The sequence below is a fragment of the Pseudophryne corroboree genome, chromosome 11, assembly GCF_028390025.1.
Source record: "Pseudophryne corroboree isolate aPseCor3 chromosome 11, aPseCor3.hap2, whole genome shotgun sequence".
NCBI lineage: Eukaryota > Metazoa > Chordata > Amphibia > Anura > Myobatrachidae > Pseudophryne > Pseudophryne corroboree.
In genome coordinates, this window is record NC_086454.1 from 169,277,299 (window position 1) to 169,301,096 (window position 23,798).

The window sequence follows — 23,798 nt, forward strand, 5'->3', positions numbered from 1 at the left end:
AGAAAAAAAGAGGCGCAATGAGGTAGCTGTGTGAGTAAGATAAGCAACCCTAGTGCCCGACATAAACACCGGGCCCATCTAGGAGTGTCACTGCAGTGTCACGCAGGATGTCCCTTCCAAAAAACCCTCCCCAAACAGCACATGACGCAAAGAAAAATTAAAGAAAAAAGTGGTGCAAGATGGAATTGTCCTTGGGCCCTCCCACCCACCCTTATGTTGTATAAACAGGACATGCACACTTTAACCAACCCATCATTTCAGTGACAGGGTCTGCCACACGACTGTGACTGATATGACGGGTTGGTTTGGACCCCCACCAAAAAAGAAGCAATTAATCTCTCCTTGCACAAACTGGCTCTACAGAGGCAAGATGTCCACCTCATCATCATCCTCCGATATATCACCGTGTACATCCCACTCCTCACAGATTATCAATTCGTCCCCACTGGAATCCACCATCTCAGCTCCCTGTGTACTTTGTGGAGGCAATTGCTGCTGGTCAATGTCTCCGCGGAGGAATTGATTATAATTCATTTTAATGAACATCATCTTCTCCACATTTTCTGGATGTAACCTCGTACGCCGATTGCTGACAAGGTGAGCGGCGGCACTAAACACTCTTTCGGAGTACACACTTGTGGGAGGGCAACTTAGGTAGAATAAAGCCAGTTTGTGCAAGGGCCTCCAAATTGCCTCTTTTTCCTGCCAGTATAAGTACGGACTGTGTGACGTGCCTACTTGGATGCGGTCACTCATATAATCCTCCACCATTCTTTCAATGTAGAGAGAATCATATGCAGTGACAGTAGACGACATGTCCGTAATCGTTGTCAGGTCCTTCAGTCCGGACCAGATGTCAGCATCAGCAGTCGCTCCAGACTGCCCTGCATCACCGCCAGCGGGTGGGCTCGGAATTCTGAGCCTTTTCCCCGCACCCCCAGTTGCGGGAGAATGTGAAGGAGGAGATGTTGACAGGTCGCGTTCCGCTTGACTTGACAATTTTGTCACCAGCAGGTCTTTCAACCCCAGCAGACTTGTGTCTGCCGGAAAGAGAGATCCAAGGTAGGCTTTAAATCTAGGATCGAGCACGGTGGCCAAAATGTAGTGCTCTGATTTCAACAGATTGACCACCCGTGAATCCTTGTTAAGCGAATTAAGGGCTCCATCCACAAGTCCCACATGCCTAGCGGAATCGCTCCGTGTTAGCTCCTCCTTCAATGTCTCCAGCTTCTTCTGCAAAAGCCTGATGAGGGGAATGACCTGACTCAGGCTGGCAGTGTCTGAACTGACTTCACGTGTGGCAAGTTCAAAGGGCATCAGAACCTTGCACAATGTTGAAATCATTCTCCACTGCACTTGAGACAGGTGCATTCCACCTCCTATATCGTGCTCAATTGTATAGGCTTGAATGGCCTTTTGCTGCTCCTCCAACCTCTGAAGCATATAGAGGGTTGAATTCCACCTCGTTACCACTTCTTGCTTCAGATGATGGCAGGGCAGGTTCAGTAGTTTTTGGTGGTGCTCCAGTCTTCTGTACGTGGTGCCTGTACGCCGAAAGTGTCCCGCAATTCTTCTGGCCACCGACAGCATCTCTTGCACGCCCCTGTCGTTTTTTTAAAAATTCTGCACCACCAAATTCAAGGTATGTGCAAAACATGGGACGTGCTGGAATTTGCCCATATTTAATGCACACACAATGGCCCTCATTCCGAGTTGAACGGTCGCAATGCGAATGTAGCAGAGTTACACACGCTAAGCCGCCGCCTACTGGGAGTGTATCTTAGCTTCTTAAAAGTGCGACCGAAGTAATCGCAATATTGCGATCACAAACCTCGTAGCAGTTTTGGAGTAGCTTCAGACTTACTCTGCCTGTGCGATCAGTTCAGTGCTTGTCGTTCCTGGTTGACGTCACAAACACACCCAGCGTTCGCCCAGGCACTCCCACCGTTTCTCCGGCCACTCCTGCGTTTTTTCCGGAAACGGTAGCGTTTTCAGCCACACGCCCCTGAAACGCCGTGTTTCCGCCCAGTAACACCCATTTCCTGTCAATCACATTACGATCGCCGGAGCGATGAAAAAGCCGTGAGTAAAATTACTTTCTACATAGCAAAGTTACTTGGCGCAGTCGCAGTGTGAACATTGCGCATGCGTACTAAGCGGATTTTCATTGCGATGCGATGAAAAATACTGAGCGAACAACTCGGAATGAGGGCCAATATTGCTGGCGTTGTCCGATGCCACAAATCCACAGGAGAGTCCAATTGGGGTAAGCCATTCCGCGATGATCTTCCTCAGTTGCCGTAAGAGGTTTTCAGCTGTGTGCGTATTCTGGAAAGCGGTGATACAAAGCGTAGCCTGCCTAGGAAAGAGTTGGCGTTTGCGAGATGCTGCTACTGGTGCCGCCGCTGCTGTTCTTGCGGCGGGAGTCCATACATCTACCCAGTGGGCTGTCACAGTCATATAGTCCTGACCCTGCCCTGCTCCACTTGTCCACATGTCCGTGGTTAAGTGGACATTGGGTACAACTGCATTTTTTAGGACACTGGTGAGTCTTTTTCTGACGTCCGTGTACATTCTCGGTATCGTCTGCCTAGAGAAGTGGAACCTAGATGGTATTTGGTAACGGGGGCACACTGCCTCAATAAATTGTCTAGTTCCCTGTGAACTAACGGTGGATACCGGACGGACGTCTAACACCAACATAGTTGTCAAGGCCTCAGTTATCCGCTTTGCAGCAGGATGACTGCTGTGATATTTCATCTTCCTCGCAAAGGACTGTTGGACAGTCAATTGCTTACTGGAAGTAGTACAAGTGGGCTTACGACTTCCCCTCTGGGATGACCATCGACTCCCAGCAGCAACAACAGCAGCGCCAGCAGCAGTAGGCACTACACGCAAGGATGCATCGGAGGAATCCCAGGCAGGAGAGGACTCGTCAGAATTGCCAGTGACATGGCCTGCAGGACTATTGGCATTCCTGGGGAAGGAGGAAATTGACACTGAGGGAGTTGGTGGGGTGGTTTGCGTGAGCTTGGTTACAAGAGGAAGGGATTTACTGGTCAGTGGACTGCTTCCGCTGTCGCCCAAAGTTTTTGAACTTGTCACTGACTTATTATGAATGCGCTGCAGGTGACGTATAAGGGAGGATGTTCCGAGGTGGTTAACGTCCTTACCCCTACTTATTACAGCTTGACAAAGGCAACACACGGCTTGACACCTGTTGTCCGCTTTTCTGTTGAAATACCTCCACACTGAAGAGCTGATTTTTTTTGGTATTTTCACCAGGCATGTCAACGGCCATATTTCTCCCACGGACAACAGGTGTCTCCCCGGGTGCCTGACTTAAACAAACCACCTCACCATCAGAATCCTCCTGGTCAATTTCCTCCCCAGCGCCAGCAACACCCATATCCTCCTCATCCTGGTGTACTTCAACACTGACATCTTCAATCTGACTATCAGGAACTGGACTGCGGGTGCTCCTTCCAGCACTTGCAGGGGGCATGCAAATGGTGGAATGCGCATGCTCTTCACGTCCAGTGTTGGGAAGGTCAGGCATCGCAACCGACACAATTGGACTCTCCTTGTGGATTTGGGATTTCGAAGAACGCACAGTTCTTTGCGGTGCTTTTGCCAGCTTGAGTCTTTTCAGTTTTCTAGCGAGAGGCTGAGTGCTTCCATCCTCATGTAAAGCTGAACCACTAGCCATGAACATAGGCCAGGGCCTCAGCCGTTCCTTGCCACTCCGTGTGGTAAATGGCATATTGGCAAGTTTACGCTTCTCCTCCGACAATTTTATTTTAGGTTTTGGAGTCCTTTTTTTACTGATATTTGGTGTTTTGGATTTGACATGCTCTGTACTATGACATTGGGCATCGGCCTTGGCAGACGACGTTGCTGGCATTTCATCGGCTCGGCCATGACTAGTGGCAGCAGCTTCAGCACGAGGTGGAAGTGGATCTTGATCTTTCCCTAATTTTGGAACCTCAACATTTTTGTTCTCCATATTTTAATAGGCACAACTAAAAGGCACCTCAGGTAAACAATGGAGATGGATGGATACTAGTATACAATTATGGATGGACTGCCGAGTGCCGACACAGAGGTAGCTACAGCCGTGGACTACCGTACTGTACTGTGTCTGCTGCTAATATAGACTGGATGATAATGAGATGTAGTATGTATAAAGAAGAAAGAAAAAAAAAACCACGGGTAGGTGGTATACAATTATGGATGGACTGCCGAGTGCCGACACAGAGGTAGCTACAGCCGTGAACTACCGTACTGTGTCTGCTGCTAATATAGACTGGTTGATAATGAGATGTAGTATGTATAAAGAAGAAAGAAAAAAAAAACCACGGGTAGGTGGTATACAATTATGGATGGACTGCCGAGTGCCAACACAGAGGTAGCTACAGCCGTGGACTACCGTACTGTACTGTGTCTGCTGCTAATATAGACTGGTTGATAATGAGATGTAGTATGTATAAAGAAGAAAGAAAAAAAAAACCACGGGTAGGTGGTATACAATTATGGATGGACTGCCGAGTGCCGACACAGAGGTAGCTACAGCCATGGACTACCGTACTGTACTGTGTCTGCTGCTAATATAGACTGGATGATAATGAGATGTAGTATGTATAAAGAAGAAAGAAAAAAAAAACACGGGTAGGTGGTATACAATTATGGATGGACTGCCGAGTGCCGACACAGAGGTAGCTACAGCCGTGGACTACCGTACTGTACTGTGTCTGCTGCTAATATAGACTGGTTGATAATGAGATGTAGTATGTATAAAGAAGAAAGAAAAAAAAACCACGGGTAGGTGGTATACAATTATGGATGGACTGCCGAGTGCCGACACAGAGGTAGCTACAGCCGTGGACTACCGTACTGTACTGGGTCTGCTGCTAATATAGACTGGATGATAATGAGATGTAGTATGTATAAAGAAGAAAGAAAAAAAAAACCACGGGTAGGTGGTATACAATTATGGATGGACTGCCGAGTGCCGACACAGAGGTAGCTACAGCCGTGGACTACCGTACTGTACTGTGTCTGCTGCTAATATAGACTGGTTGATAATGAGATGTAGTATGTATAAAGAAGAAAGAGAAAAAAAAAAACACGGGTAGGTGGTATACAATTATGGATGGACTGCCGAGTGCCGACACAGAGATAGCTACAGCCGTGGACTACCGTACTGTACTGTGTCTGCTGCTAATATAGACTGGATGATAATGAGATGTAGTATGTATAAAGAAGAAAGAAAAAAAAACCACGGGTAGGTGGTATACAATTATGGATGGACTGCCGAGTGCCGACACAGAGGTAGCTACAGCCGTGGACTACCGTACTGTACTGTGTCTGCTGCTAATATAGACTGGATGATAATGAGATGTAGTATGTATAAAGAAGAAAGAAAAAAAAAACCACGGGTAGGTGGTATACAATTATGGATGGACTGCCGAGTGCCGACACAGAGGTAGCTACAGCCGTGGACTACCATACTGTACTGTGTCTGCTGCTAATATAGACTGGATGATAATGAGATGTAGTATGTATAAAGAAGAAAGAAAAAAAAACCACGGGTAGGTGGTATACAATTATGGATGGACTGCCGAGTGCCGACACAGAGGTAGCTACAGCCGTGGACTACCGTACTGTACTGTGTCTGCTGCTAATATAGACTGGTTGATAATGAGATGTAGTATGTATAAAGAAGAAAGAAAAAAAAAACCACGGGTAGGTGGTATACAATTATGGATGGACTGCCGAGTGCCGACACAGAGGTAGCTACAGCCGTGGACTACCGTACTGTACTGTGTCTGCTGCTAATATAGACTGGATGATAATGAGATGTAGTATGTATAAAGAAGAAAGAAAAAAAAACCACGGGTAGGTGGTATACAATTATGGATGGACTGCCGAGTGCCGACACAGAGGTAGCTACAACCGTGGACTACCGTACTGTACTGTGTCTGCTGCTAATATAGACTGGATGATAATGAGATGTAGTATGTATGTATAAAGAAGAAAGAAAAAAAAAACCACGGGTAGGTGGTATACAATTATGGATGGACTGCCGAGTGCCGACACAGAGGTAGCTACAGCCGTGAACTACCGTACTGTGTCTGCTGCTAATATAGACTGGTTGATAATGAGATGTAGTATGTATAAAGAAGAAAGAAAAGAAAAAAACACGGGTAGGTGGTATACAATTATGGATGGACTGCCGAGTGCCGACACAGAGGTAGCTACAGCCGTGGACTACCGTACTGTACTGTGTCTGCTGCTAATATAGACTGGTTGATAATGAGATGTAGTATGTATAAAGAAGAAAGAAAAAAAAAACCACGGGTAGGTGGTATACAATTATGGATGGACTGCCGAGTGCCGACACAGAGATAGCTACAGCCGTGGACTACCGTACTGTACTGTGTCTGCTGCTAATATAGACTGGATGATAATGAGATGTAGTATGTATAAAGAAGAAAGAAAAAAAAAACCACGGGTAGGTGGTATACAATTATGGATGGACTGCCGAGTGCCGACACAGAGGTAGCTACAGCCGTGAACTACCGTACTGTGTCTGCTGCTAGTATAGACTGGATGATAAATAATGATATAAAAAATGTATATATATCACTACTGCAGCCGGACAGGTATATATTATATAATGACGGACCTGCTGGACACTGTCTGTCAGCATAATGAGTTTTTTAATTTTTATAGAATAAAAAAACACCACACAAGTCACACGACGAGTGTACTTTTTCAGGCAGACATTCAATCACAATATATATACTATACTGGTGGTCAGTGTGGTCAGGTCACTGGTCACAGTGGTCAGTGGTCAGTCACACTGGCAGTGGCACTCTGGCAGCAAAAGTGTGCACTGTTTAATATGTACTCCTGGCTCCTGCTATAACCTATAACTGCTCCCCAGTCTCCCCCACAATTAAGCTGTGTGAGCACAGTCAGATATTATACATAGATGATGCAGCACACTGGGCTGAGCACAGATATGGTATGTGAGTGTGACTGAGTCACTGTGTATCGTTTTTTTCAGGCAGAGAACAAGAACAGAACGGATTATTAAATAATAATAAATTATCAAACTGCACTGGTGGTCAGGTCACTGGTCATCAGTCACTAGTATAACTCCTCCTAAGCTCCAGTAAGTAAATGAAGTGTCTCACTCTCACTCTCCTATCTATTTTAATTTCTAAACGGAGAGGACGCCAGCTACGTCCTCTCCCTATCAATCTCAATGCACGTGTGAAAATGGCCGCGACGCGCGGCTCCTTATATAGAATCCGAGTCTCGCGATAGAATCCGAGCCTCGCGAGAATCCGACAGCGTGATGATGACGTTCGGGCGCGCTCGGGTTAACCGAGAAAGGCGGGAAGATCCGAGTTGCTCGGACCCGTGTAAAAAAACATGAAGTTCGGGCGGGTTCGGATTCAGAGAAACCGAACCCGCTCATCTCTAGTAATTATATGAATTTTACTGTGTAATCCAAATAAGCATTGATGTTAATATATGTACAATAACTTCAATAAAATGTGTCTTCTAAGAATCTAACATTTTAGAAAAAAATGTTTAGATGCTCCCTAATGAATGTGGTTTCTTGGTGTATTGGTAACCACTCCACTCTGATCTTTGAATACAGTGATCTGTATTTAAATCTTGGTAGGTCCTATTGGTTTTTTGTAAGTACCATTCAGTTCATATCTCTCTGAGAGTACATTCTTATAAAAATATTTAGATGCTCCCTAATGGATGAGGTTTCATGGTATATTGGTAAACATTTTGGACTCTGAATCCATGATCTATATTTACATCTTGGTAGGTTCTATTGGTTTTGTTGTAAGTACAATACTGTTAATATCTCTGAGAAAGAAAATATCTATAAATTGCATAAATTAAGAATCTTACACACTGAGAGACAGATTTATCTGTCATTTAATTCCAATAAAATGTATCCACTAAGAATCTTATACTCTGACAAAAAATGTACATGCTACCATATGAATGAGGTGTCATTGTGTACTGTTAACAATTCTGGACTCTGAAACCTATAATCTGTATAAAAATTTGGTAGGTCCTAATGGCTTTTTTTTGTAAATACAATGCAATACTTATCTCTCTGATTATTATTCCTGTAACTTGTAGAAAATAAGATCTCACACTCTAAGAGAAAGTTGTATATGTTGTGTTAGAAGAGAGGTTCAATGGTGTAATGGTTAGCACTCTGGACTCTGAATCCAGCGATCTGAGTTCAAATCTCGGTGGGACCTGATGTGTTTTAGTACCTTCAGTTTAAGTTCTTTATTGACAGAAAGTCTTCTTTTTCATACATATAATAATTTTTTTAAATCACTGATTTTTGTAAATATGTACTAAAAGCTCAAAAAGGTAGTTATAGAAATGTATGTAATTATATGAATTTTACTATATAACCCAAATAAGCGTTGATGTAAATATATGTACAATAATTGCAATAAAATGTGTCTTCTAAGAATCTAACATTTTAGAAAAAAATGTTTAGCTCTCCCTCATGAATGAAGTTTCTTGATGTATTGGTAACCACTCTGATCTTTGAATCCAGTGGTCAGTATTTAAATCTTGGTAGGTCCTATTGGTTTTTTGTAAGTACCGTTCAGTTTATATTTCTCTGAGAGTACATTCTAATAAAAACTGTTTAAATGCTTCCTCATGAATGAGGTTTCCCGGTGTATTTGTAACCATTTTTGGACTCTGAATCCATGATTTGTATTTACATCTTGGTAGGTCCTATTGTTTTTTTGTAAGTATTATGCAGATCATATCTCTGAGAAAGAAAATATCTATAAATTGCATAAATTAAGAATCATACACACTGAGAGACAGGTTTATCTGTAATATAATTCCAATAAAATGTAACCTCTAAGAATCTTACACTGTGAGAAAATTTTTTACATGCCACCATATGAATGAGCTTTCATGGTGTACTGTTAACAATTCTGAACTCTGAAACCAATAATCTGTATATACAAATTGATAGGTCCTAATGGTTTTATTTGTAAATACAATGTAGTACATATCTCTCTGAATGAATATTTCTGTATCTTGTAGAAATTAAGATCTTACACTCTGAGAGAAAGTTTTATATGTGTTATTAGAAGGGAGATTCCATGGTGTTATGGTTAGCACTCTGGACTCTGGATGCAGTAAATTGAGTTCAAATCTCAGTGGGACAAGGTGCATTTTAGTACCTTCAGTTTAAGTCCTTGATTGACAAAAACTTTTCTTTTTTATACATATAATACATTTTTTTAAATCACTGATTATTGTAAAAATGTACTAAAATCCAAAAAAGGTAGTTATAGAAATGTTTGTAATTATATAAATGTTACTGTGTAATCCAAATAAGCATTGATGTTAATATATGTACAATAACTTCAATAAAATGTGTCTTCTAAAAATCTAACATTTTAGAAAAACATGTTTAGATGTTCCCTAATGAATGTGGTTTCTTGGTGTATTGGTAACCACTCCACTCTGATCTTTGAATACAGTGATCTGTATTTAAATCTTGGTAGGTCCTATTGGTTTTGTTGTAAGTACAATACAGTTAATATCTCTGAGAAAGAAAATATCTATAAATTGCATAAATTAAGAATCTTACACACTGAGAGACAGGTTTATCTGTCATTTAATTCCAATAAAATGTATCCACTAATAATCTTATACTCTGAAAAAAAAATGTACATGCTACCATATGAATAAGGTTTCATTGTGTACTGTTAACAATTCTGGACTCTGAAACCTATAATCTGTATAAAAATTTGGTAGGTCCTAATGGCTTTTTTTTATAAATACAATGTAATACTTATCTCTCTGATTATTATTCCTGTAACTTGTAGAAAATAAGATCTCACACTCTAATAGAAAGTTGTATATGTTTTGTTAGAAGAGAGTTTCCATGGTGTAATGGTTAGCACTCTGGACTCTGAATCCAGTGATCCGAGTTCAAATCTCGGTGGGACCTGATGTGTTTTAGTACCTTCAGTTTAAGTTCTTTATTGACAGAAAGTCTTCTTTTTCATACATATAATAATTGTTTTAAATCACTGATTTTTGTAAATATGTACTAAAAGCTAAAAAAGGTAGTTATAGAAATGTATGTAATTATATGAATTTTACTATATAACCCAAATAAGCGTTGATGTAAATATATGTACAATAATTGCAATAAAATGTGTCTTCTAAGAATCTAACATTTTAGAAAAAAATGTTTAGCTCTCCCTCATGAATGAAGTTTCTTGATGTATTGGTAACCACTCTGATCTTTGTATCCAGTGGTCTGTATTTAAATCTTGGTAGGTCCTATTGGTTTTTTGTAAGTACCGTTCAGTTTATATTTCTCTGAGAGTACATTCTAATAAAAACTGTTTAAATGCTTCCTCATGAATGAGGTTTCCTGGTGTATTTGTAACCATTTTGGACTCTGAATCCATGATTTGTATTTACATCTTGGTAGGTCCTATTGTTTTTTTGTAAGTATTATGCAGATCATATCTCTGAGAAAGAAAATATCTATAAATTGCATAAATTAAGAATCATACACACTGAGAGACAGGTTTATCTGTAATATAATTCCAATAAAATGTAACCTCTAAGAATCTTACACTGTGAGAAAAATTTTTACATGCCACCATATGAATGAGCTTTCATGGTGTACTGTTAACAATTCTGGACTCTGAAACCAATAATCTGTATATACAAATTGATAGGTCCAAATGGTTTTATTTGTAAATACAATGTAGTACATATCTCTCTGAATGAATATTTCTGTATCTTGTAGAAATTAAGATCTTACACTCTGAGAGAAAGGTTTATATGTGTTATTAGAAGGGAGATTCCATGGTGTTATGGTTAGCACTCTGTACTCTGAATCAAGTAAATTGAGTTCAAATCTTAGTGGGACTAGGTGCATTTTAGTACCTTCAGTTTAAGTCCTTGATTGACAAAAACTTTTCTTTTTTATACATATAATACATTTTTTAAAATCACTGATTATTGTAAAAATGTACTAAAATCTAAAAAAAAGGTAGTTATAGAAATGTTTGTAATGATATGAATTTTACTGTGTAATCCAAATAAGCATTGATGTTAATATATGTACAATAACTTCAATAAAATGTGTCTTCTAAGAATCTAACATTTTAGAAAAAAATGTTTAGATGTTCCCTAATGAATGTGGTTTCTTGGTGTATTGGTAACCACTCCACTCTGATCTTTGAATACAGTGATCTGTATTTAAATCTTGGTAGGTCCTATTGGTTTTGTTGTAAGTACAATACAGTTAATATCTCTGAGAAAGAAAATATCTATAAATTGCATAAATTAAGAATCTTACACACTGAGAGACAGGTTTATCTGTCATTTAATTCCAATAAAATGTATCCACTAATAATCTTATACTCTGAAAAAAAAATGTACATGCTACCATATGAATAAGGTTTCATTGTGTACTGTTAACAATTCTGGACTCTGAAACCTATAATCTGTATAAAAATTTGGTAGGTCCTAATGGCTTTTTTTTATAAATACAATGTAATACTTATCTCTCTGATTATTATTCCTGTAACTTGTAGAAAATAAGATCTCACACTCTAATAGAAAGTTGTATATGTTTTGTTAGAAGAGAGTTTCCATGGTGTAATGGTTAGCACTCTGGACTCTGAATCCAGTGATCCGAGTTCAAATCTCGGTGGGACCTGATGTGTTTTAGTACCTTCAGTTTAAGTTCTTTATTGACAGAAAGTCTTCTTTTTCATACATATAATAATTGTTTTAAATCACTGATTTTTGTAAATATGTACTAAAAGCTAAAAAGGGTAGTTATAGAAATGTATGTAATTATATGAATTTTACTATATAACCCAAATAAGCGTTGATGTAAATATATGTACAATAATTGCAATAAAATGTGTCTTCTAAGAATCTAACATTTTAGAAAAAAATGTTTAGCTCTCCCTCATGAATGAAGTTTCTTGATGTATTGGTAACCACTCTGATCTTTGTATCCAGTGGTCTGTATTTAAATCTTGGTAGGTCCTATTGGTTTTTTGTAAGTACCGTTCAGTTTATATTTCTCTGAGAGTACATTCTAATAAAAACTGTTTAAATGCTTCCTCATGAATGAGGTTTCCTGGTGTATTTGTAACCATTTTGGACTCTGAATCCATGATTTGTATTTACATCTTGGTAGGTCCTATTGTTTTTTTGTAAGTATTATGCAGATCATATCTCTGAGAAAGAAAATATCTATAAATTGCATAAATTAAGAATCATACACACTGAGAGACAGGTTTATCTGTAATATAATTCCAATAAAATGTAACCTCTAAGAATCTTACACTGTGAGAAAATTTTTTACATGCCACCATATGAATGAGCTTTCATGGTGTACTGTTAACAATTCTGGACTCTGAAACCAATAATCTGTATATACAAATTGATAGGTCCAAATGGTTTTATTTGTAAATACAATGTAGTACATATCTCTCTGAATGAATATTTCTGTATCTTGTAGAAATTAAGATCTTACACTCTGAGAGAAAGGTTTATATGTGTTATTAGAAGGGAGATTCCATGGTGTTATGGTTAGCACTCTGTACTCTGAATCAAGTAAATTGAGTTCAAATATTAGTGGGACTAGGTGCATTTTAGTACCTTCAGTTTAAGTCCTTGATTGACAAAAACTTTTCTTTTTTATACATATAATACATTTTTTTAAATCACTGATTATTGTAAAAATGTACTAAAATCTAAAAAAAGGTAGTTATAGAAATGTTTGTAATGATATGAATTTTACTGTGTAATCCAAATAAGCATTGATGTTAATATATGTACAATAACTTCAATAAAATGTGTCTTCTAAGAATCTAACATTTTAGAAAAAAATGTTTAGATGTTCCCTAATGCATGTGGTTTCTTGGTGTATTGGTAACCACTCCACTCTGATCTTTGAATACAGTGATCTGTATTTAAATCTTGGTAGGTCCTATTGGTTTTTTGTAAGTACCATTCAGTTCATATCTCTCTGAGAGTACATTCTTATAAAAATATTTAGATGCTCCCTAATGGATGAGGTTTCATGGTATATTGGTAAACATTTTGGACTCTGAATCCATGATCTATATTTACATCTTGGTAGGTTCTATTGGTTTTGTTGTAAGTACAATACAGTTAATATCTCTGAGAAAGAAAATATCTATAAATTGCATAAATTAAGAATCTTACACACTGAGACAGGTTAATCTGTCATTTAATTCCAATAAAATGTATCCACTAAGAATCTTATACTCTGACAAAAAATGTACATGCTACCATATGAATGAGGTTTCATTGTGTACTGTTAACAATTCTGGACTCTGAAACCTGTAATCTGTATAAAAATTTGGTAGGTCCTAATGGCTTTTTTTTGTAAATACAATGCAATACTTATCTCTCTGATTATTATTCCTGTAACTTGTAGAAAATAAGATCTCACACTCTAAGAGAAAGTTGTATATGTTGTGTTAGAAGAGAGGTTCCATGGTGTAATGGTTGGCACTCTGGACTCTGAATCCAGCGATCTGAGTTCAAATCTCGGTGGGACCTGATGTGTTTTAGTACCTTCAGTTTAAGTTCTTTATTGACAGAAAGTCTTCTTTTTCATACATATAATAATTGTTTTAAATCACTGATTTTTGTAAATATGTACTAAAAGCTAAAAAAGGTAGTTATAGAAATGTATGTAATTATATGAATTTTACTATATAACCCAAATAAGCGTTGATGTAAATATATGTACAATAATTGCAATAAAATGTGTCTTCTAAGAATCTAACATTTTAGAAAAAAATGTTTAGCTCTCCCTCATGAATGAAGTTTCTTGATGTATTGGTAACCACTCTGATCTTTGAATCCAGTGGTCTGTATTTAAATCTTGGTAGGTCCTATTGGTTTTTTGTAAGTACCGTTCAGTTTATATTTCTCTGAGAGTACATTCTAATAAAAACTGTTTAAATGCTTCCTCATGAATGAGGTTTCCTGGTGTATTTGTAACCATTTTGGACTCTGAATCCATGATTTGTATTTACATCTTGGTAGGTCCTATTGTTTTTTTGTAAGTATTATGCAGATCATATCTCTGAGAAAGAAAATATCTATAAATTGCATAAATTAAGAATCATACACACTGAGAGACAGGTTTATCTGTAATATAATTCCAATAAAATGTAACCTCTAAGAATCTTACACTGTGAGAAAAATTTTTACATGCCACCATATGAATGAGCTTTCATGGTGTACTGTTAACAATTCTGGACTCTGAAACCAATAATCTGTATATACAAATTGATAGGTCCAAATGGTTTTATTTGTAAATACAATGTAGTACATATCTCTCTGAATGAATATTTCTGTATCTTGTAGAAATTAAGATCTTACACTCTGAGAGAAAGGTTTATATGTGTTATTAGAAGGGAGATTCCATGGTGTTATGGTTAGCACTCTGTACTCTGAATCAAGTAAATTGAGTTCAAATCTTAGTGGGACTAGGTGCATTTTAGTACCTTCAGTTTAAGTCCTTGATTGACAAAAAACTTTTCTTTTTTATACATATAATACATTTTTTTAAAATCACTGATTATTGTAAAAATGTACTAAAATCTAAAAAAAAGGTAGTTATAGAAATGTTTGTAATTATATGAATTTTACTGTGTAATCCAAATAAGCATTGATGTTAATATATGTACAATAACTTCAATAAAATGTGTCTTCTAAGAATCCTAAGAATCTAACATTTTAGAAAAAAATGTTTAGATGCTCCCTAATGAAAGTGGTTTCTTGGTGTATTGGTAACCACTCCACTCTGATCTTTGAATACAGTGATCTGTATTTAAATCTTGGTAGGTCCTATTGGTTTTTTGTAAGTACCATTCAGTTCATATCTCTCTGAGAGTACATTCTTATAAAAATATTTAGATGCTCCCTAATGGATGAGGTTTCATGGTATATTGGTAAACATTTTGGACTCTGAATCCATGATCTATATTTACATCTAGGTAGGTTCTATTGGTTTTGTTGTAAGTACAATACTGTTAATATCTCTGAGAAAGAAAATATCTATAAATTGCATAAATTAAGAATCTTACACACTGAGAGACAGGTTTATCTGTCATTTAATTCCAATAAAATGTATCCACTAAGAATCTTATACTCTGACAAAAAATGTACATGCTACCATATGAATGAGGTGTCATTGTGTACTGTTAACAATTCTGGACTCTGAAACCTATAATCTGTATAAAAATTTGGTAGGTCCTAATGGCTTTTTTTTGTAAATACAATGCAATACTTATCTCTCTGATTATTATTCCTGTAACTTGTAGAAAATAAGATCTTACACTCTGAGAGAAAGTTTTATATGTGTTATTAGAAGGGAGATTCCATGGTGTTATGGTTAGCACTCTGTACTCTGAATCCAGTAAACTGAGTTCAAATCTCAGTGGGACCAGGTGTATTTTAGTACCTTCAGTTTAAGTCCTTGATTGACAAAAACTTTTCTTTTTTTATACATATAATACATTTTTTTTAAATCACTGATTATTGTAAAAATGTACTAAAATCTAAAAAAGGTAGTTATAGAAATGTTTGTAATTATATAAATGTTACTGTGTAATCCAAATAAGCATTGGTGTTAATATATGTACAATAACTTCAATAAAATGTGTTTTCTAAGAATCTAACATTTTAGAAAAAAAAGGTTTAGATGTTCCCTAATGAATGTGGTTTCTTGGTGTATTGGTAACCACTCCTCTCTGATCTTTGAATACAGTGATCTGTATTTAAATCTTGGTAGGTCCTATTGGTTTTGTTGTAAGTACAATACAGTTAATATCTCTGAGAAAGAAAATATCTATAAATTGCATAAATTAAGAATCTTACACACTGAGAGACAGGTTTATCTGTCATTTAATTCCAATAAAATGTATCCACTAATAATCTTATACTCTGAAAAAAAAATGTACATGCTACCATATGAATAAGGTTTCATTGTGTACTGTTAACAATTCTGGACTCTGAAACCTATAATCTGTATAAAAATTTGGTAGGTCCTAATGGCTTTTTTTGTAAATACAATGCAATACTTATCTCTCTGATTATTATTCCTGTAACTTGTAGAAAATAAGATCTCACACTCTAAGAGAAAGTTGTTTATGTTTTGTTAGAAGAGAGATTCCATGGTGTAATGGTTAGCACTCTGGACTCTGAATCCAGTGATCTGAGTTCAAATCTCGGTGGGACCTGATGTGTTTTAGTACCTTCAGTTTAAGTTCTTGATTGACAGAAAGTCTACTTTTTCATACATATAATAATTTTTTTAAATCACTGATTTTTGTACATATGTACTAAAAGCTAAAAAAAGGTAGTTATAGAAATGTATGTAATTATATGAATTTTACTATATAACCCAAATAAGCGTTGATGTAAATTTATGTAAAATAATTGCAATAAAATGTGTCTTCTAAGAATCTAACATTTTAGAAAAAAATGTTTAGCTCTCCCTCATGAATGAAGTTTCTTGGTGTATTGGTAACCACTCTGATCTTTGAATCCAGTGATCTGTATTTAAATCTTGGTAGGTCCTATTGGTTTTTTGTAAGTATTGTTCAGTTTATATGTCTCTGAGAGTACATTCTAATAAAAACTGTTTAAATGCTTCCTCATGAATGAGGTTTCCTGGTGTATTTGTAACCATTTTGGACTCTGAATCCATGATTTGTATTTACATCTTGGTAGGTCCTTTTGTTTTTTGTAAGTAAAATGCAGTTCATATCTCTGAGAAAGAAAATATCTATAAATTGCATAAATTAAGAATCATACACACTGAGAGACAGGTTTATCGGTAATATAATTCCAATAAAATGTAACCTCTAAGAATCTTACACTGTGAGAACATTTTTTACATGCCACCATATGAATGAGCTTTCATGGTGTACTGTTAACAATTCTGGACTCTGAAACTAATAATCTGTATATACAAATTGGTAGGTCCTAATGGTTTTATTTGCAAATACAATGTAGTACATATCTCTCTGAATGAATATTTCTGTATCTTGTAGAAATAAAGATCTTACACTCTGAGAGAAAGTTTTATATGTGTTATTAGAAGGGAGATTCCATGCTGTTATGGTTAGCACTCTGTACTCTGAATCCAGTAAATTGAGTTAAAATCTCGGTGGGACCAGGTGCATTTTAGTACAAAGTTTAATTCCTTGATTGACAAAAACTTTTCTTTTTTATACATACAGATGTGTCCACGATTACCTTTCTGAAAAGAGTGCCATGGCAGTCAATTTGGCAGGACATAAGTTCATTGTGTTGTTCTGCCGTGATGTTGAGCCATGACAATTCATAGTTTCACCACTGGGTGGCCAGTGCATCATGTAACGTAGCTTTCCACATACAGTACATTTGGTCTAGAAAAGATTTTTTCCAATTACAGAAAGAGGACAAATGAAGAATGACTACCAGACACCAAGGTAGTCTAGTGGACTAATGCTTTGATTTAGTAAGCCAAGTACCCAGGTTCGAACCCCAGGAAAGCAGCTTTACTTTTATATAAATTTTAATTCTTAAAAATGTAATTTAAATATAAGCTGCTTTGTTCAGAGGAAATTTTTTTTTAGGAATGGCAAACAGGGTATTGGGATTACTTTCACTTCGATTATGGTGAGGGAGGGGCACACAGAGCCACTGCTGGCTGTGATCAGGGAGGGGGTGTGGAGGAAGAGACCTGCTTTGAATTTATTGCTAAAGCTGTCAATACTGTACATTGAATGATATTGTTCCAACCAGCCAACTCTGACTCTGTCTCTCTCCTAACTCTGTCTCTGTGTGTAACTCTCCCTCTAAGTTTGACTCTCTCCCTTTCACTCTACTGTATCTCTTTCCTCCTGACTCTCTCTTCCCTGACTCTGTCTCTCAGTGTCTCCCACCATCTAATTGTCTTTCTAGTAGACTTTATCTCTCTCCCCTGACTCTATTTCTCTCACATGACTCTGTCTCACTGTCTCTATCCATCTGACTTTCTCTCTCCCTCTAACTTTATCTCTCTCATTGACTCTGTCTCTCTCCCCTTAACTTTCTCTCTATGTCTCTGTCCCCTGACTTTGTCATTCTCTCCTCCTGACTCTATTGCTCTCCCCCTAACTCTGTCTCTTTGTCTCCCACCCTCTGATTTTTTTTCTCCTAGACTTTATCTCCTTCCCCATGACTCTGTCTCTCTCACATGACTCTGTCTCAGTGTCTCTCGCCATCTAACTGTCTCTCTCCCTCTAACTCTATCGCTCTCTCTCCTTTAATCTATCTCTCCCCTTCACTATCTCTGTGTCTCTGTCCCCTGAATTTGTTGCTATCTCCTCCTGACTCTATCGCTCTCCCCCTGACTCTGTCTCTCAGTGTCTCCCACACGCTCATTTTCTTTCTCCTAGACTTTACCTCTCTCCCCCTGACTATTTATCTCTCACATGACTCTGTATCTCCTCAAACTTTGTCTCTCTCCCTATAACTCTATCGCTCTCTCCTTGACTCTATCTCTCTCCCCTTAACTATCTCTCTATGTCTCTGTCCCCTGAATTTGTCACTCTCTCCTCCTAACTCTATTGCTCTCCCCCTGACTCTGTCTCTCACCCTTTGATTTTCTTTCTCCTAGACTTTATCTCTCTCCCTCTGACTCTCTCTCACATGACTCTGTCTCACTTTGTCTCTCCATCAAACTTTGTCTCTCTCCCTCTAACTCTATCGCTTTCTCTTCTTGACTCTATCTCTCTCCCTTTAACTATCTCTGTGTAATCTGTCCCCTGAATTTTTTTGCTCTCTCCTCCTGACTCTATCGCTCTGCCCCTGACTCTGTCTCTCAGTGTCTACCACCCTCTAATTTTCTTTTTCCTAGACTGTATCTCTCTCCCTCTGACTCTATCTCTCTCACATGACTCTGTCTCACTTTGTCTCTCTCCATCTAACTCTATCTCTCCTTGACTCTATCTCTCTCCCCTTTACTGTCTCTCTGTGTCTCTGTCCCATGACTTTGTCGCTCTATCATCCTGACTCTATCGCTCTCCCCCTGACTCTTTCTCTGTGTCTCCCACCCTCTGATTTTGGTTTTCAAGTAGACTTTATCTCTCTCCCCTGACTCTATCTCTCTCACATGACTCTGTCTCACTTTCTCTCTCCATCTGACTTTCTCTCTCCCTCTAACTCTATCTCTCTCCCCTTAATTATCTCTCTGTGTCTGTCCCCTGACTTTGTCACTCTCTACTCCTGACTCTATTGCTCTCCCCCTAACTGTCTCTGTGTCTCCCACCCTCTGATTTTCTTTCTCCTAGACTTTATCTCCTTCCCCCTGACTCTGTCTCTCTCACATGACTCTGTCTCAGTGTCTCTCTCCATCTGACTGTCTCTCTCCCTCTAACTCTATCGCTCTCTCTCCTTTACTCTATCTCTCTCCCCTTAACTATCTGTGTCTCTGTCCCCTGAATTTGTCACTATCTCCTCCTGACTCTATCGCTCTCCCCCTGACTCTGTCTCTGTGTCTCCCACCCTCTGATTTACTTTCTCTTAGACTTTATCTCTCTCTCCCTAACTATTTTTCATATGACTCTTTATCTCCATCAAACTTTGTCTCTCTCCCTATAACTCTATCACTCTCTCTCTCCTTGACTCTATCTCTCTCACCTTAACTATCTCTCTATGTCTCTGTCCCCTGAATTTGTCACTCTCTCCGACTAACTCTATCACTCTCCCCCTGACTCTGTCTCTCAGTGTCTCCCACCATTTGATTTTCTTTCTCCTATACTTTATCTCTCTCCCTCTGACTATCTCTCTCACATGACTCTGTCTCACTTTGTCTCTCCATCAAACTTTGTCTCTCTCCCTCTAACTCTATCGCTCGCTCTCTCCTTGACTCTATCTCTCTCCCTTTAACTATCTCTCTGTGTCTCTGACCCCTGAATTTGTCACTCTCTCCTCCTGACTCTATCGCTCTCCCCCTGACTCTCTCAGTGTCTACCACCCTCTAATTTTCTTTCTCCTAGACTTTATCTCTCTCCCTCTGACTATCTCTCTCACATGACTCTGTCTCACTTTGTCTCTCTATCAAACGTTGTCTTTCTCCCTCTAACTCTATTGCTCTCTTCTTGACTCTATCTCTCGCCCCTAAACTATCTCTCTGTGTCTCTGTCCCATGACTTTGTCGCTCTCTCCTCCTGACTGTATTGCACTCCCCTAACTCTGTCTCTCATTGTCTGCCACCCTCTAATTTTCTTTCTCCTAGACTTTATCTCTCTCACATGACTGTCTCACTTTCTCTCTCCATCTGACTTTGTCTCTCACCATCTAACTCTATCTCTCTCCCCTTATCTCTCTCTGTGTCTCTGTCCCCTGATTTTGTTGCTTTCTCCTCCTGACTCTATCGCTCTCCCCCTAACTCTGTCTCTCAGTGTTTCGCTTCCTTTTACTTTATCTTTCCATATGACTCTAACCCTCTCCCTCTGACTATCAGTAACCATTACAAATTTCTCCCTTCCCCCTACTCCCTTCCTCCCTGTACAGAACCCTGTGCTTGGGTACTTCAAAAACATGGCTATGGGTGGGTGCTTCCAAATTTTGAAAAAAATCTAGCTTCTATCACAAAGTAAGTCTGTTGCTGACCTACAGCGATCAGTGGGTTTTTACAGCCATTACTGTACAATGACATTGAAAACGTGGTTTACTATTACAATGATAGTTTATTGTAATGTTAGCAGCCACACAGCAAAACACAAGCTAAAAAACATTCTCCATAAAGGAGCTGCACAATAAAGAAAATATTACCCCATATTAAGAAAGATCTGTTTACAGACTACAGTGAGTGGCCAATTAAACACAGGAAAGTAGCAATCATGCCATAGCTTTAGAGTCCAATTCCTAATTGTGTACAGTAGGTGTGAAAGTCTCAGTGTGTGAGGCCTTTGAAGTAGATTCCTTGGAGAGTATAGATAGCATATATCCTGTCTGGGGGATGGCCTGGGATTTGAAATGAATAATTCAATTCCAATTTAAGTGTTTTAAGCTTCTAACTTTAGTCTATGCAGCTACAATATCAAAAGTTTTTTTTATACATTTCTTGTTCCTTGCAATAAACAAATATGGTATGTATTTAAAAATATAATTGATTCAGCTTCCTTCATAACTGGTCAAATAATGTAAAATGCTCAGGAAATGCACTCTTGGCTGTGAGGGGAGCCTGTGCCATGCTTTAGAGAAGAGTAGGGAGTGGGCATCACAGCACCTACTGTATAAAAGGGCCTACACAGACAGTACACACGGGGTGACTGTGCTGAGCGATGCTAGATCACTCAGCAAGATTGCTCAGCACACAGCGCTGCACAGCAATGTGTCAATGATGTGTGCTGAGCGATCTGTCAGGGCCAGTGAACACTGGCCCTGACAGGAGATCTGACTAGATTTATCCTGCATGCAGGATATTATTGGCCGCACCATTGCGACAACTGAACATCTATGTACTTGGGATATACAGTACCTATCACCCTCATAATCACTGTTGAAGTCTGGTTCCAGTTTAAGAAATATTACATCATAACTATTTATTTACAGTTTCTTACATAGCGCAGCATAATTCTTTCCCATTGGTCCATTTAAAAAATATGAGTTATTTTGTGTGCACTGTGACTGTGTAAAGTAATTGCTATCACACAGAGCTGCCACTGCTGTGATCGGGGAGGGAGGGGGATGGGAATTGCTTGAGCTGTGTGCACTGTGCCTGATTGTTGTCATTCTGTTGGGGGAGGGGAGAACACACAGAGCTGCATAAAGGGGGTCATTCCAAGTTGATCGCTAGCTGCCGTTGTTCACAGCACAGCGATCAGGCTAAAAATCTGCATTTCTGTGCATGCATATGCCCCGCAATGCGCACGCACGACGTACGGGTACATAGCCCTTTGTGGTTTTGCACAGGTTCTATTGACGTTTTCCTTCACACTGGCGCCCGCTAGAAAATTGACAGGAAGGGGGCGTTTCTGAGTGTCAACTGACCGTTTTCAGGGAGTGTTTGGAAAAACGCAGGCGTGTCTGAAAAAATGCAGGCGTGGCCGGGCATTCGCTGGGCGGGTGTGTGATGTCAAATCCGGACACGAATAGGCTGAAGTGATCGCAAGCACTGAAACTGCACAAACTGTTTTTGCAGAGCTCGGCTGCACATGCGTTCGCACTTCTGCTAAGCTAAAATACACTCCCCAGTGGGCGGCGGCATAGCATTTGCACGGCTGCTAAAATTAGCCAGCGAGCGATCAACTCAGAGAATGACCCCCAATGCCTGGTGCTCAGACGTGCATTAAATGCTTTGCTCACTACAAGGATACTAAAGGTTATGATTTGTGACATGGATAGACAAGGATGGAAAAAGTAAAAAAAAATGAAAAAATTCCCAAAACCTTGTGTTGACCATATGTGTGTTTTGACCATTTCCATGTCGACCATTTGCTGCTGTGAGTAGTTGTTTCCTTTTTTGGGAGCAGCCGGTATATAATGAGCTTTCCAGGCTCATGGTAGTATTATGTAGTTTCAGGGGTGGTGATATCTATGCTCACCTGATGTCTAGGTGTATGTGTCTTACATTATTACCAGTAATTTATGTAGTGCACACATATTCCGCAGCGCTTTACAGAGAATATTCAGCCTTTCACATCAGTCCCTGTCCCAGTGGAGCTTACACTCTATATTACCTACCACATGAACACACACATTTGCACAAGGGTTAATTTTGTTAGGAACCAATTAACCTATCACTATATTTTGGGATTGTGGGAGGAAACCGGAGTAACCAGAGGAAGCCCACTCAAGTACGGGGAGAATATACAAATTCCGCACATTATAATGAGTGTACAATGGTGTATTTGTAGTGTTCTTTATTGCGACACAATGCTCAGGTCACATGCATATTAATTAGACAGGTAAAAAGAGAGGTTTTTAAAACCGCACAGGACATGTGTTTGGTTCACACTATGATTAGTTAGAAATTCAAAAAAAACAACATAAAGGCAATAAAGGACCAAATACTCCTGGCACTTGGTTGGTGGTGCGCCCAGAAAAAATAGTTCAATAAACTTTAAGCTTAGTACATCAGGCCCAGTGCACCGTCCCAAGACAGACAACTAATTAGGTTTCCATTTGCCCTCCCCCCTGCCTTATGTTAATGCTAATTGATGTTGTATTGAGACTTTTGTTCAGTCTCTTACTCACAAAGTAGCACATGCACTGTAAAGGGTCAATTACTCCTGGCACCTGGTTGGTGGTGCTCCCAGAAAAAAATAGTACAATAAACTGTATAAATGGAAAATCTTTACATAGGAGGTAAAGACAAAAAGAGACTTTAAGTCTACCCTGGGGCACACTTGTCAAAAATTATTAATAAAATATAACTTTTAATATTCACAATTAAAAAAGATCATCTCACAAAGCGACATGGCGACATGTAAAAATTGTAATCATAAACTTTTTGATACGGTAATCCAATGTATTATAGCGAAATATACAGTATGCGGTATTGAAATACCAAAAAATCTCTCAGAGGTGTATTACCTCGTTACAATACTTTGAGAGAATTGGCTTCTCTATACTCACACCTTAACCACCAAACAATGGCAAAAAATGACAAGTAGTGCCTTTTAATAAGTATCATAATTTTCATATCAAAT

General features: G+C 38.6%; 5 non-coding genes across 5 annotated transcripts; all 5 read left to right on the plus strand.

The window, feature by feature from the left end:
• The first annotated feature begins 8,231 nt into the window (after window positions 1-8,231).
• Window positions 8,232-8,303, plus strand: TRNAQ-CUG (transfer RNA glutamine (anticodon CUG)). The gene has a single exon. It is a non-coding gene; the product is annotated as a tRNA-Gln (tRNA).
• A 1,661-nt stretch (window positions 8,304-9,964) lies between these two features.
• On the plus strand, window positions 9,965-10,036 carry TRNAQ-CUG (transfer RNA glutamine (anticodon CUG)). The gene has a single exon. It is a non-coding gene; the product is annotated as a tRNA-Gln (tRNA).
• Window positions 10,037-11,698: 1,662 nt separating this feature from the next.
• Window positions 11,699-11,770, plus strand: TRNAQ-CUG (transfer RNA glutamine (anticodon CUG)). Its single transcript has one exon. It is a non-coding gene; the product is annotated as a tRNA-Gln (tRNA).
• Window positions 11,771-13,584: 1,814 nt separating this feature from the next.
• TRNAQ-CUG (transfer RNA glutamine (anticodon CUG)) lies at window positions 13,585-13,656 on the plus strand. The gene has a single exon. It is a non-coding gene; the product is annotated as a tRNA-Gln (tRNA).
• Window positions 13,657-16,277: 2,621 nt separating this feature from the next.
• On the plus strand, window positions 16,278-16,349 carry TRNAQ-CUG (transfer RNA glutamine (anticodon CUG)). The gene has a single exon. It is a non-coding gene; the product is annotated as a tRNA-Gln (tRNA).
• Window positions 16,350-23,798: the final 7,449 nt, after the last annotated feature.